This window comes from Cololabis saira, unplaced genomic scaffold, assembly GCF_033807715.1.
Source record: "Cololabis saira isolate AMF1-May2022 unplaced genomic scaffold, fColSai1.1 scf108, whole genome shotgun sequence".
Classification (NCBI taxonomy): domain Eukaryota; kingdom Metazoa; phylum Chordata; class Actinopteri; order Beloniformes; family Belonidae; genus Cololabis; species Cololabis saira.
In genome coordinates this window covers 56,396-70,011 of record NW_026906272.1, presented here as the reverse complement: position 1 = coordinate 70,011, position 13,616 = coordinate 56,396, and the positions used below count along the sequence as shown (strand labels likewise).

Sequence of the window (13,616 nt, the reverse complement as noted above, 5' to 3'; positions counted from 1 at the left end):
CCCTTCTTCTGATTGGTTGTCCCTTTTTTCTGCTATAACTTTTGAATGGTTTGACATAGGAAGTCATGGGTGGTATCATGGGACTCTGTAATGAGTTCTCAAGCTTCGTTGGCCTTAATTAGCCCCGCCCCTTCTTCTGATTGGTTGTCCCGATTTTCTGCTATAACTTTGGAATGGTTTGACATAGAGAGTCCTGGGTGGTGTCATAAGATTCTGTATGGAGTCCTTGACCTTCATTGGCCTGAATTAGCCCCGCCCCTTCTTGTCATTGGTTGTCCCTATTTTCTGCTATAACATTTTAATTGTTTGACATAGGAAGTCGTGGGTGGTGTCATGGGACTCTGTAATGAGTCCTTAACCTTCGTTAGCCTTAATTAGCCCCGCCCCTTCTTCTGATTGGTTGTCCCGATTTTCTGCTATAACTTTGGAATGGTTTGACATAGAGAGTCGTGGGTGGTCTCATCAGATTCTTTATGGAGCCCTTGACCTTCATTGGCTTAAATTAGCCCCGCCCCTTCTTCTGATTGGTTGTCCCTTTTTTCTGCTATAACTTTTGATTGGTTTGACATAGGAAGTCGTGGGTGGTGTCATGGGACTCTGTAATGAGTCCTTAAGCTTCGTTGGCCTTAATTAGCCCCGCCCCTTCTTCTGATTGGTTGTCCCGATTTTCTGCTATAACTTTGGAATGGTTTGACATAGAGAGTCGTGGGTGGTGTCATCAGATTCTGTATGGAGTCCTTGGCCTTCATTGGCCTGAATTAGCCCCGCCCCTTCTTCTGATTGGTTGTCCCTTTTTTCTGCTATAACTTTTCAATGGTTTGACATAGGAAGTCGTGGGTGGTGTCATTTCTGATACTTATGGGGGGCGGTGGCCGTGAGTGCGAGGGCCCGTTCATTGCTGCTTGCAGCTTTAATTATTATTATTATTTTCCTGACAAAGTGAAGGCTTTTTTGCCCCCCTTAACATGCCCAAAAAGTCACCAAATTTTGCACCCTAGTCAGGCCTGGCGAAAAATTTGATATTTAAAGGTTTGCATTAATGGGCGTGGCAAAATGGCTCAACAGCGCCCCCTTGAAAACTTTGTGCCTCAAGCCCCACGATACGGTTTGACGTACATGCACGAAAATCGGTACACACCTGTATCATGGGACAACTTAAACAAAAGTCTCTTGGGGTCATGCCCGAAAGCGAACAGGATGTCGGCCATTTTGAATTAGTCGTGTCATTTTGGTGAAATTTATGCCATTCCTTCGAAAGTTAATTCAGCCCGAACCGTAACGTGCCCCCAAGTGTGTTATACATCAAAATGTGCGTCTCCATCCTGCGACAACACGCATTACTTTTCTCTTTCAAAAGCGTTACCGTGGCGGCGCTAGACGCCAAAAAGCGCGCCCACCCTTCATCTGATTGGTTCGACAGAAAAAACTTTGTGCCTCAAGCCCCATAATACGGTTTGACGTACATGAACGAAAATCGGTACACACCTGTATCATGTTGCAACTAAAAGAAAAGTCTCTTGGCGCCATGGCCGAAACCGAACAGGAAGTCGGCCATTTTGAACATTCTGAATTAATTGCGTAATTTTGGAGCAATATATGCCATTCCTTCGAGAGTTAATTCAGCCCGAACCGTATCGTGAACCCAGATGTGTTATACATCAAAATGTGTGTCTCCATCCTGCGACTACACGCATTACTTTTCTCTTTCGAAAGTGTTACCGTGGCGACGCTAGACGCCAACAAGCGCACCCCCCCTTCATCTGATTGGTCCATATTTGATAGTTCCCCAAAAGGCACCAAATTTGGCATGCAAGCCATGTCTGGCGATAAATTTGATATTTCATGGTTTGCATTAATGGGCGTGGCAAAATGGCTCAACAGCGCCCCCCGGAAAATTTTGTGCCTCAAGCCCCACAATACGGTTTGACGTACATGCACGAAAATCGGTACACACGTGTATCATGGGACAACTTAAAGAAAAGTCTCTTGGCGTCATGCCTGAAACCGAACAGGAAGTCGGCCATTTTGAATTAATCGTGTCACTTTGGCGCAATTTATGCCATTCCTTCGAGAGTTAATTCAGCCCGAACCGTATCGTGAACCCAGGTGTGTTATACATCAAAATGTGCGTCTCCATCCTGCGACTACACGCATTACTTTTCTCTTTCAAAAGTGTTACCGTGGCGACGCTAGACGCCAACAAGCGCACCCCCCCTTCATCTGATTGGTCCATATTTGATAGTTCCCCAAAAGGCACCAAATTTGGCATGCATGCCAGGCCTGGCGATAAATTTGATATTTCATGGTTTGCATTAATGGGCGTGGCAAAATGGCTCAACAGCGCCCCCCGGAAAACTTTGTGCCTCAAGCCCCACGATACGGTTTGACGTACATGCACGAAAATCGCTACACACCTGTATCATGGCACAACTTAAAGAAAAGTCTCTTGGAGCCATGGCCGAAACCGAACAGGATGTCGGCCATTTTGAATAAATTGTGTCATTTTGGCGAAATTTATGCCATTCCTTCGGCAGTTAATTCAGCCCGAACCGTAACGTGCACCCAGGTGTGTTATACATCAAAATGTGCGTCTACATCCTGCGACACCTCGCATTACTTTTCTCTGTCAGAAGTGTTACCGTGGCGACGCTAGACGCCAAAAGGCGCGCCCGCCCTTCATGTGATTGGTCCATATTTGATAGTTCTCCAAAAGTCACCAAATTTTGCACGCAAGCCAGACTTGGCGATAAATTTGATATTTCATGGTTTGCATTAATGGGCGTGGCCTAACGGCTCAACAGCGCCCCCTAGAATACTTTTATCTGCCATAACTTTTGAATGGTTTGACATAGGAAGTTGTGGGTGGTGTCATGGGACTCTGTAATCAGTCCTTAAGCTTCGTTGGCCTTAATTAGCCCCGCCCCTTCTTCTGATTGGTTGTCCCGATTTTCTGCTATAACTTTGGAATGGTTTGACATAGGGAGTCGTGGGTGGGGTCATCAGATTCTTTATGGAGTCCTTGACCTTCATTGGCCTAAATTAGCCCCGCCCCTTCTTCTGATTGGTTGTCCCTTTTTTCTGCTATAACTTTTGAATAGTTTGACATAGGAAGTCTTGGGTGGTGTCATGGGACTCTGTAATGAGTTCTTAAGCTTCGTTGGCCTTAATTAGCCCCGCCCCTTCTTCTGATTGGTTGTCCCGATTTTCTGCTATAACTTTGGAATGGTTTGACATAGAGAGTCGTGGGTGGTGTCATCAGATTCTGTATGGAGTCCTTGACCTTCATTGGCCTGAATTAGCCCCGCCCCTTCTTCTGATTGGTTGTCCCTTTTTTCTGCTATAACTTTTGAATGGTTTGACATAGGAAGTCGTGGGTGGTGTCTTTTCTGATATGCTTATGGGGGGCGGTGGCCGTGAGTGCGAGGGCCCGTTCATCGCTGCTTGCAGCTTTAATTATTATTATTATTTTTCTTCTGACAAAGTGATGGCCTTTTTGCCCCCCTTAACATGCCCAAAAAGTCACCAAATTTTGCACCCAAGTCAGGCCTGGCGAAAAATTTTATATTTAATGGTTTGCATTAATGGGCGTGGCAAAATGGCTCAACAGCGCCCCCTTGAAAACTTTGTGCCTCAAGCCCCACGATACGGTTTGACGTACATGCACGAAAATCGGTACACACCTGTATCATGGGACAACTTAAAGAAAAGTCTCTTGGCGTCATGCCCGAAACCGAACAGGAAGTCGGCCATTTTGAATTAATCGTGTCACTTTGGCGCAATTTATGCCATTCCTTCGAGAGTTAATTCAGCCCGAACCGTATCGTGAACCCAGATGTGTTATACATCAAAATGTGCGTCTCCATCCTGCAACACCACGCATTACTTTTCTCTTTCAAAAGCGTTACCGTGGCGACGCTAGACGCCAACAAGTGCACCCCCCCTTCATCTGATTGGTCCATATTTGATAGTTCTCCAAAAGTCACCAAATTTTGCATGCAAGCCAGACTTGGCGATAAATTTGATATTTCATGGTTTGCATTAATGGGCGTGGCCTAACGGCTCAACAGCGCCCCCTAGAATACTTTTCTCTGCCATAACTTTTGAATGGTTTGACATAGGAAGTTGTGGGTGGTGTCATGGGACTCTGTAATGAGTCCTTAAGCTTCGTTGGCCTGAATTAGCCCCGCTCCTTCTTCTGATTGGTTGTCCCTTTTTTCTGCTATAACTTTTTAATTGTTTGACATAGGAAGTTGTGGGTGGTGTCATGGGACTCTGTAATGAGTCCTTAAGCTTCGTTGGCCTTAATTAGCCCCGCCCCTTTTTCTGATTGGTTGTCCCGATTTTCTGCTATAACTTTGGAATGGTTTGACATAGAGAGTCGTGGGTGGTGTCATCAGATTCTGTATGGAGTCCTTGACCTTCATTGGCCAGAATTAGCCACGCCCCTCCTTCTGATTGGTTGTCCCTATTTTCTGCTATAACTTTTGAATGGTTTGACATAGAGAGTCGTGGGTGGTGTCATTTCTGATACGCTTATGGGGGGCGGTGGCCGTGAGTGCGAGGGCCCGTTCATCGCTGCTTGCAGCTTTAATTAGGGCCCAAGCACCTTCAGTGCGAAGGCCCTATTGTATCTGTAGGAATTCTTTGTATTATTTTTCTGACAAAAGGAAGGCCTTTTTGCCCCCCTAAACGTGCCCAAAAAGTCACCAAATTTTGCATGCAAGTCAGGCCTGGCGAAAAATTTGATATTTAATGGTTTACATTAATGGGCGTGGCAAAATGGCTCAACAGCGCCCCCCGGAAAACTTTGTGCCTCAAGCCCCACAATGCGGTTTGTCGTACATGCACGAAAATCGGTACACACCTGTATCATGGCCCAACTTAAAGAAAAGTCTCTGGGCGTCATGTCGAGAAACCGAACAGGAAGTCGGCCATTTTGAATTAATCGTGTCATTTTGGCGAAATTTATGCCTTCCTTCGGCAGTTAATACGGCCCGAACCGTAACGTGCACCCAGGTGTGTTATACATCAAAATGTGCGTCTCCATCCTCCGACACCACGCATTACTTTTCTCTTTCAAAAGCGTTACCGTGGCGACGCTAGATGCCGAAAGGCGCGCCCACCCTTCATCTGATTGGTTCAGACAGAAAAAACTTTGCGCCTCAAGCCCCTCAATACGGTTTGACGTACATGAACGAAAATCGCTACACACCTGTATCATGTCGCAACTTAAAGAAAAGTCTCTTGGCGCCATGGCCGAAACCGTACAGGAAGTCGGCCATTTTGAACATTCTGAATTAATCGCGTAATTTTGGAGCAATATATGCCATTCCTTCGAGAATTAATACGGCCCGAACCGTATCGTGAACCCAGATGTGTTATACATCAAAATGTCCGTCTCCATCCTGCGACTACACGCATTACTTTTCTCTTTCAAAAGTGTTACCGTGGCGACGCTAGACGCCAACAAGCGCACCCCCCCTTCATCTGATTGGTCCATATTTGATAGTTCCCCAAAAGGCACCAAATTTGGCACGCAAGCCAGGACTGGCGATAAATGTGATATTTCATGGTTTGCATTAATGGGCGTGGCAAAATGGCTCAACAGCGCCCCCCGGAAAACTTTGTGCCTCAAGCCCCACAATACGGTTTGACGTACATGCACCAAAATCGCTATACACCTGTATCATGGCACAGCTTAAAGAAAAGTCTCTTGGAGCCATGGCCGAAACCGAACAGGAAGTCGGCCATTTTGAAATCTGATTGGTCCATATTTGATAGTTCTCCAAAAGTCACCAAATTTTGCATGCAAGACAGACTTGGCGATAAATTTGATATTTCACGGTTTGCATTAATGGGCATGGCCTAACGGCTCAACAGCGCCCCCTAGAATACTTTTCTCTGCCATAACTTTTGAATGGTTTGACATAGGAAGTTGTGGGTGGTGTCATGGGACTCTGTATGGAGTCCTTGACCTTCAATGGCCTGAATTAGCCCCACCCCTTCTTCTGATTGGTTGTCCCTTTTTTCTGCTATAACTTTTGAATGGTTTGACATAGGAAGTCGTGGGTGGTGTCATGGGACTCTGTAATGAGTTCTTAAGCTTCGTTGGCCTTAATTAGCCCCGCCCCTTCTTCTGATTGGTTGTCCCTTTTTTCTGCTATAACTTTTGAATGGTTTGACATAGGAAGTTGTCGGTGATGTCATGGGACTCTGTAATGAGTTCTTAAGTTTCGTTGGCCTTCATTAGCCCCGCCCCTTCTTCTGATTGGTTGTCCCGATTTTCTGCTATAACTTTGGAATGGTTTGACATAGAGAGTCGTGGGTGGTGTCATCAGATTCTGTATGGAGTCCTTGACCTTCATTGGCCTGAATTAGCCCCGCCCCTTCTTCTGATTGGTTGTCCTTTTTTTCTGCTATAACTTTTGAATGGTTTGACATAGGAAGTCGTGGGTGGTGTCATTTCTGATATGCTAATGGGGGGCGGTGGCCCTGAGTGCGAGGGCCCGTTCATCGCTGCTTGCAGCTTTAATTATTATTATTATTTTTCTTCTGACAAAGTGATGGCCTTTTTGGCCCCCTTAACATGCCCAAAAAGTCACCAAATTTTGCACCCAAGTCAGGCCTGGCGAAAAATTTGATATTTCATGGTTTGCATTAATGGGCGTGGCAAAATGGCTCAACAGCGCCCCCTTGAAAACTTTGTGCCTCAAGCCCCACGATACGGTTTGACGTACATGCACGAAAATCGGTACACACCTGTATCATGGGACAACTTAAAGAAAAGTCTCTTGCCGTCATGCCCGAAACCGAACAGGAAGTCGGCCATTTTGAATTAATCGTGTCATTTTGGCGAAATTTATGCCATTCCTTCGGCAGTTAATTCAGCCCGAACCGTAACGTGCACCCAGGTGTATTATACATCAAAATGTGCGTCTCCCTCCTGCGACCACACGCATTACTTTTCTCTTTCAAAAGCGTTACCGTGGCGACGCTAGACGCCAAAAAGCGCGCCCACCCTTCATCTGGTTGGTTCAGACAGAAAAAACTTTGCGCCTCAAGCCCCATAATACGGTTTAATGTACATGAACGAAAATTGGTACACTCCTGTATCATGTCGCAACTAAAAGAAAAGTCTCTTGGCGCCATGGCCGAAACCGAACAGGAAGTCGGCCATTTTGAACATTCTGAATTAATTGCGTAATTTTGGAGCAATATATGCCATTCCTTCGAGAGTTAATTCAGCCCGAACCGTATTGTGAACCCAGATGTGTTATACATTAAAATGTGCGTCTCCATCCTGCGACTACACGCATTACTTTTCTCTTTCAAAAGTGTTACCGTGGCGACGCTAGAAGCCAACAAGCGCACCCCCCCTTCATCTGATTGGTCCATATTTGATAGTTCCCCAAAAGGCACCAAATTTGGCATGCAAGCCAGGCCTGGCAATAAATTTGATATTTCATGGTTTGCATTAATGGGCGTGGCAAAATGGCTCAACAGCGCCCCCCGGAAAACTTTGTGCCTCAAGCCCCACAATACGGTTTGACGTACATGCACGAAAATCGCTACACACCTGTATCATGGCACAACTTAAAGAAAAGTCTCTTGGAGCCATGGCCGAAACCGAACAGGATGTCGGCCATTTTGAATAAATTGTGTCATTTTGGCGAAACTTATGCCATTCCTTTGGCAGTTAATTCAGCCCGAACCGTAACGTGCACCCAGGTGTGTTATACATCAAAATGTGCGTCTACATCCTGCAACACCACGCATTACTTTTCTCTTTCAAAAGTGTTACCGTGGCGACGCTAGACGCCAAAAGGCGCGCCCCCCCTTCATGTGATTGGTCCATATTTGATAGTTCTCCAAAAGTCACAAAATTTTGCATGCAAGCCAGACTTGGCGATAAATTTGATATTTCATGGTTTGCATTAATGGGCGTGGCCTAACGGCTCAACAGCGCCCCCTAGAATACTTTTATCTGCCATAACTTTTGAATGGTTTGACATAGGAAGTTGTGGGTGATGTCATGGGACTCTGTAATGAGTCCTCAAGCTTCGTTGGCCTTAATTAGCCCCGCCCCTTCTTCTGATTGGTTGTCCTTTTTTTAATAATAAAATCGCTGCGAGCCGCCAGTCGCTCTCGCGCTGACTCCCGCTGACTCCCGCTTCCTGATTCAAACGTCTGCAGGCCCCGCCCCCCGACCAATCAGTGGCGAGTAGGGTGATGACGGCCCCGCCCCCCGACCAATCAGTGGCGAGTAGGGTGCTGACGGCCCCGCCCCCGACCAATCGGTGGCGAGTAGGGTGATGACGGCCCCGCCCCCCGACCAATCAGCTGCCTGTAATGTGGTGACGTCAGAAATAGTCCCGTGCTCAGCCTCGGCAGAATGGATGCATAAAAAGTAATAATAAAATAGTAGTGTTATACTAATATTTATATCTTACAAATATTTAAAAAATTAGGAAAAAAAGCTCCTGACATTATATCGCTATGTTGGTCTCTAATAACCCAGTAAGTCAAGGTGAAAGTAATAGTTGATTCTTAGCTCAACCAGAGCATAACGGTCTATGGTGCCGGAGGTCGGGAGTTCGAGACCAGCTGTATGCCAAAGATTTTTTTTTTACATCAAAATTTTCGTCTCTGTCCTGCGACGACGCACATTACTTTTCTCTTTCAAAAGTGTTACCGTGGCGACGCTAGACGCGAAAAAGCGCTCGTCCCCTTCATCTGATTGGTCCATATTTGATAGTTCTCCAAAAGTCACCAAAATTTGCATGCAAGCCAGGCCTGCTGATAAATTTGATATTTAATGGTTTGCATTAATGGGCGTGGCCTAACGGCTCAACAGCGCCCCCTAGAATACTTTTCTCTGCCATAACTTTTGAATGGTTTGACATAAAGAGTCGTGGGTGGTGTCATGGGACTCGGTATTAAGTCCTTGACCTTCATTGGCCTGAATTAGCCCCGCCCCTTCTTCTGATTGGTTGTTCCTTTTTTCTGCTATAACTTTTGAATGGTTTGACATAGAGAGTCGTGGATGGTGTCATTTCTGATATGCTTATGGGGGCGGTGGACGTGAGTGCGAGGGCCCGTTCATCGCTGCTTGCAGCTTTAATTGTATTTTTAATTGTATTTCTTGTGTTTTTATTCTGTAAGGTGACCTTGGGTGTCATGAAAGGCGCCTCCAAATAAAATGAATTATTATTATTAAATAGCCGAAAAGCATTTCTGAATGCACAACGCGTCGAACCTTGAGGCGGATGGGCCACAGCAGCAGAACCACACTGGGTACCACTCCTCTCAGCTAAGAACAGGAAACTGAGGCTACAATTCACTCAGTCTCACCAAATAGCCGAAAAGCATCTCTGAATGCACAACGCGTCGAACCTTGAGGCGGATGGGCCACAGCAGCAGAACCACACTGGGTACCACTCCTCTCAGCTAAGAACAGGAAACTGAGGCTACAATTCACTCAGGCCCACCAAATTTGGACAACAGAAGTTTGGAAAAACGTTGTCTGGTATGATGAGTCTCAATGTCGGTTGCAACATTCGGATGGTATGGTCAGAATTTGGCATCAACAACATGCAGTGTGTTGCGGAAATTATGACGTTGATTTGCCAGAACTGAGCGATGGTGGTATAGTGGTGAGCATAGCTGCCTTCCAAGCAGTTGACCCGGGCTCGATTCCCGGCCATCGCAGCACTACTTTTGTGAGAAATCTGAATTTTCACACTTCAACAGACTGTTTTCCATGGAACCCGTAACTCTTAGGTCTTCCTGTCTTCCTGTCTTAAAGAGCACCCACCGAAGGGGATGTAGCTCAGTGGTAGAGCGCATGCTTTGCATGTATGAGGCCCCGGGTTCAATCCCCGGCATCTTCACTATTTGTGTTAATAAACCCAATGAAGTAAGAAAGGGTAATCAGCAACACTGATTGTTCCATAAAGGATGAATTATGTTCATAGTTAGACAAACTCACAAGATGAATTGAACTTAATGCTTTCTATTGAACATCAATCCCTTCGAAAAGCTTTAATGTTCATGAGGAGTATACATGGGACACACACATATGTATGCATTTACACTCACTGGCCACTTTATTAGGTAAAATACCTGCTCAAACTGCTCTTCGATGGAAATTTTTTAACCAGCCAATCACATGACCGCAAATCAATGCAATTAGGCACGTAGACATGGTCAAGAGAATCTCCTGTAGTTCAAACCAAGCATCAGAATGGGGAAGTACGGTGATTTCAGTGACTTTGAGCGTGGCATGGTTGTTGGTAACGGACGGGCTGGTCTGAGTATTTCAGAACCTGCCGATCTACTTGGATTTTCATGCAAAAACCTCTCTGGGGTTCACAGAGAGTCGTCGGAAAAAGAGAATATATCCAGTGGGCGGTAGTTTCTTGGGGGCAAATGGCTTGTGGATGCCAGAGGTCAGAAGAGAATGGCCAGACTGGATGTAGCGGATAGAAAGGCAACAGTAACTCAAATAACCACTCATTACACCCGAGGTATGCCGAAGAGCATCTCTGAATGCACAACGCGTGGAACCTTGAGGCGGATGGGCCACAACAGCAGAACCACACTGGGTACCACTCCTGTCAGCAAAGAAGAGGAAACTGAGACTACAATTCACTCAGGCTCACCAAATAGCCGAAAAGCATCTCTGAATGCACAACGCGTCGAACCTTGAGGCGGATGGGCCACAGCAGCAGAACCACACTGGTTACCACTCCTGTCAGCAAAGAACAGGAAACTGAGGCTACAATTCACTCAGGCTCACCAAATAGCCGAAAAGCATCTCTGAATGCACAACGCGTCGAACCTTGAGGCGGATGGGCCACAGCAGCAGAACCACACTGGTTACCACTCCTGTCAGCAAAGAACAGGAAACTGAGGCTACAATTCACTCAGGCCCACCAAATTTGGACAACAGAATTTTCGAAAAACGTTGTCTGGTATGATGAGTCTCAATGTCGGTTGCAACATTCGGATGGTATGGTCAGAATTTGGCATCAACAACATGCAGTGTGTTGCGGAAATTATGACGTTGATTTGCCAGAACTGAGCGATGGTGGTATAGTGGTGAGCATAGCTGCCTTCCAAGCAGTTGACCCGGGTTCGATTCCCGGCCATCGCAGCACTACTTTTGTGAGAAATCTGAATTTTCACACTTACTTGTTTCCATGGAACTCGTAACTCTTAGAACTTCCTGTTTTCCTGTCTTAAGAACCACCCACCGAAGGGGATGTAGCTCAGTGGTAGAGTGCATGCTTTGCATGTATGAGGCCCCGGGTTCAATCCCCGGCATCTCCATTATTTGTGTTAATAAACCCAATGAAGTAAGAAAGGGTAATCAGCAACACTGATTGTTCCAAAAAGGATGAAGTATGTTCATAGTTAGACAAGATGAATTGAACTTAATGCTTGCTATTGAACATAAATCCCTTCAAAAAGCTTTAATGTTCATGAGGAGTATACATGGGACACATACATATGTATGCATTTACGCTCACCGGCCACTTTTTTAGGTAAAATAACTGCTCCAACTGCTCTTCGGTGGAAATTTCTAACCAGCCAATCACATGACAGCAAATCAATGCAATTAGGCATATAGACATGGTCAAGACAATCTACTGTAGTTCAAACCAAGCATCAGAACGGGGAAGTACGGTGATTTCAGTGACTTTGAACATGGCATGGTTGTTGGTAACGGACGGGCTGATCTGAGTATTTCAGAACCTGCCGATCTACTGGGATTTTCATGCAAAAACCTCTCTGGGGTTGACAGAGAGTCGTCGGAAAAAGAGAAAATATCCAGTGGGCCGTAGTTTCTTGAGGGCAAATGCCTTGTGGATGCCAGAGGTCAGAAGAGAATGGCCAGACTGGATGTAGCTGATAGAAAGGCAACAGTAACTCAAATAACCACTCGTTACAACCGAGGTATGCCGAAGAGCATCTCTGAATGCACAACGCGTGGAACCTTGAGGCGGATGGGCACCAACAGCAGAACCACACTGGGTACCACTCCTGTCAGCAAAGAAGAGGAAACTGAGGCTACAATTCACTCAGGCTCACCAAATAGCCGAAAAGCATCTCTGAATGCACAACGCGTCGAACCTTGAGGCGGATGGGCCACAGCAGCAGAACCACACTGGTTACCACTCCTGTCAGCAAAGAACAGGAAACTGAGGCTACAATTCACTCAGTCTCACCAAATAGCCGAAAAGCATCTCTGAATGCACAACGCGTCGAACCTTGAGGCGGATGGGCCACAGCAGCAGAACCACACTGGTTACCACTCCTGTCAGCAAAGAACAGGAAACTGAGGCTACAATTCACTCAGTCTCACCAAATAGCCGAAAAGCATCTCTGAATGCACAACGCGTCGAACCTTGAGGCGGATGGGCCACAGCAGCAGAACCACACTGGGTACCACTCCTCTCAGCTAAGAACAGGAAACTGAGGCTACAATTCACTCAGGCCCACCAAATTTGGACAACAGAAGTTTGGAAAAACGTTGTCTGGTATGATGAGTCTCAATGTCGGTTGCAACATTCGGATGGTATGGTCAGAATTTGGCATCAACAACATGCAGTGTGTTGCGGAAATTATGACGTTGATTTGCCAGAACTGAGCGATGGTGGTATAGTGGTGAGCATAGCTGCCTTCCAAGCAGTTGACCCGGGTTCGATTCCCGGCCATCGCAGCACTACTTTTGTGAGAAATCTGAATTTTCACACTTCAACAGACTGTTTTCCATGGCACCCGTAACTGTTAGGTCTTCCTGTCTTCCTGTCTTAAGGAGCACCCACCGAAGGGGATGTAGCTCAGTGGTAGAGCGCATGCTTTGCATGTATGAGGCCCCGGGTTCAATCCCCGGCATCTCCATTATTTGTGTTAATAAACCCAATGAAGTAAGAAAGGGTAATCAGCAACACTGATTGTTCCATAAAGGATTAATTATGTTCATAGTTAGACAAACTCACAAGATGAATTGAACTTAATGCTTGCTATTGAACATCAATCCCTTCGAAAAGCTTTAATGTTCATGAGGAGTATACATGGGACACACACATATGTATGCATTTACACTCACTGGCCACTTTATTAGGTAAAATAACTGCTCAAACTGCTCTTCGATAGAAATTTCTAACCAGCCAATCACATGACCGCAAATCAATGCAATTAGGCACGTAGACATGGTCAAGAGAATCTCCTGTAGTTCAAACCAAGCATCAGAATGGGGAAGTACGGTGATTTCAGTGACTTTGAGCGTGGCATGGTTGTTGGTAACGGACGGGCTGGTCTGAGTATTTCAGAACCTGCCGATCTACTTGGATTTTCATGCAAAAACCTCTCTGGGGTTCACAGAGAGTCGTCGGAAAAAGAGAATATATCCAGTGGGCGGTAGTTTCTTGGGGGCAAATGGCTTGTGGATGCCAGAGGTCAGAAGAGAATGGCCAGACTGGATGTAGCTGATAGAAAGGCAACAGTAACTCAAATAACCACTCATTACACCCGAGGTATGCCGAAGAGCATCTCTGAATGCACAACGCGTGGAACCTTGAGGCGGATGGGCACCAACAGCAGAACCACAC

General features: G+C 46.0%; 6 non-coding genes across 6 annotated transcripts; all 6 read left to right on the top strand.

Annotated features, from left to right (window-relative positions):
- The first annotated feature begins 9,636 nt into the window (after window positions 1-9,636).
- Window positions 9,637-9,708, top strand: trnag-ucc (transfer RNA glycine (anticodon UCC)). Its single transcript has one exon. It is a non-coding gene; the product is annotated as a tRNA-Gly (tRNA).
- A 110-nt stretch (window positions 9,709-9,818) lies between these two features.
- Window positions 9,819-9,890, top strand: trnaa-ugc (transfer RNA alanine (anticodon UGC)). Its single transcript has one exon. It is a non-coding gene; the product is annotated as a tRNA-Ala (tRNA).
- A 1,193-nt stretch (window positions 9,891-11,083) lies between these two features.
- trnag-ucc (transfer RNA glycine (anticodon UCC)) lies at window positions 11,084-11,155 on the top strand. The gene has a single exon. It is a non-coding gene; the product is annotated as a tRNA-Gly (tRNA).
- Window positions 11,156-11,259: 104 nt separating this feature from the next.
- On the top strand, window positions 11,260-11,331 carry trnaa-ugc (transfer RNA alanine (anticodon UGC)). Its single transcript has one exon. It is a non-coding gene; the product is annotated as a tRNA-Ala (tRNA).
- Window positions 11,332-12,652: 1,321 nt separating this feature from the next.
- On the top strand, window positions 12,653-12,724 carry trnag-ucc (transfer RNA glycine (anticodon UCC)). Its single transcript has one exon. It is a non-coding gene; the product is annotated as a tRNA-Gly (tRNA).
- Window positions 12,725-12,834: 110 nt separating this feature from the next.
- On the top strand, window positions 12,835-12,906 carry trnaa-ugc (transfer RNA alanine (anticodon UGC)). Its single transcript has one exon. It is a non-coding gene; the product is annotated as a tRNA-Ala (tRNA).
- Window positions 12,907-13,616: the final 710 nt, after the last annotated feature.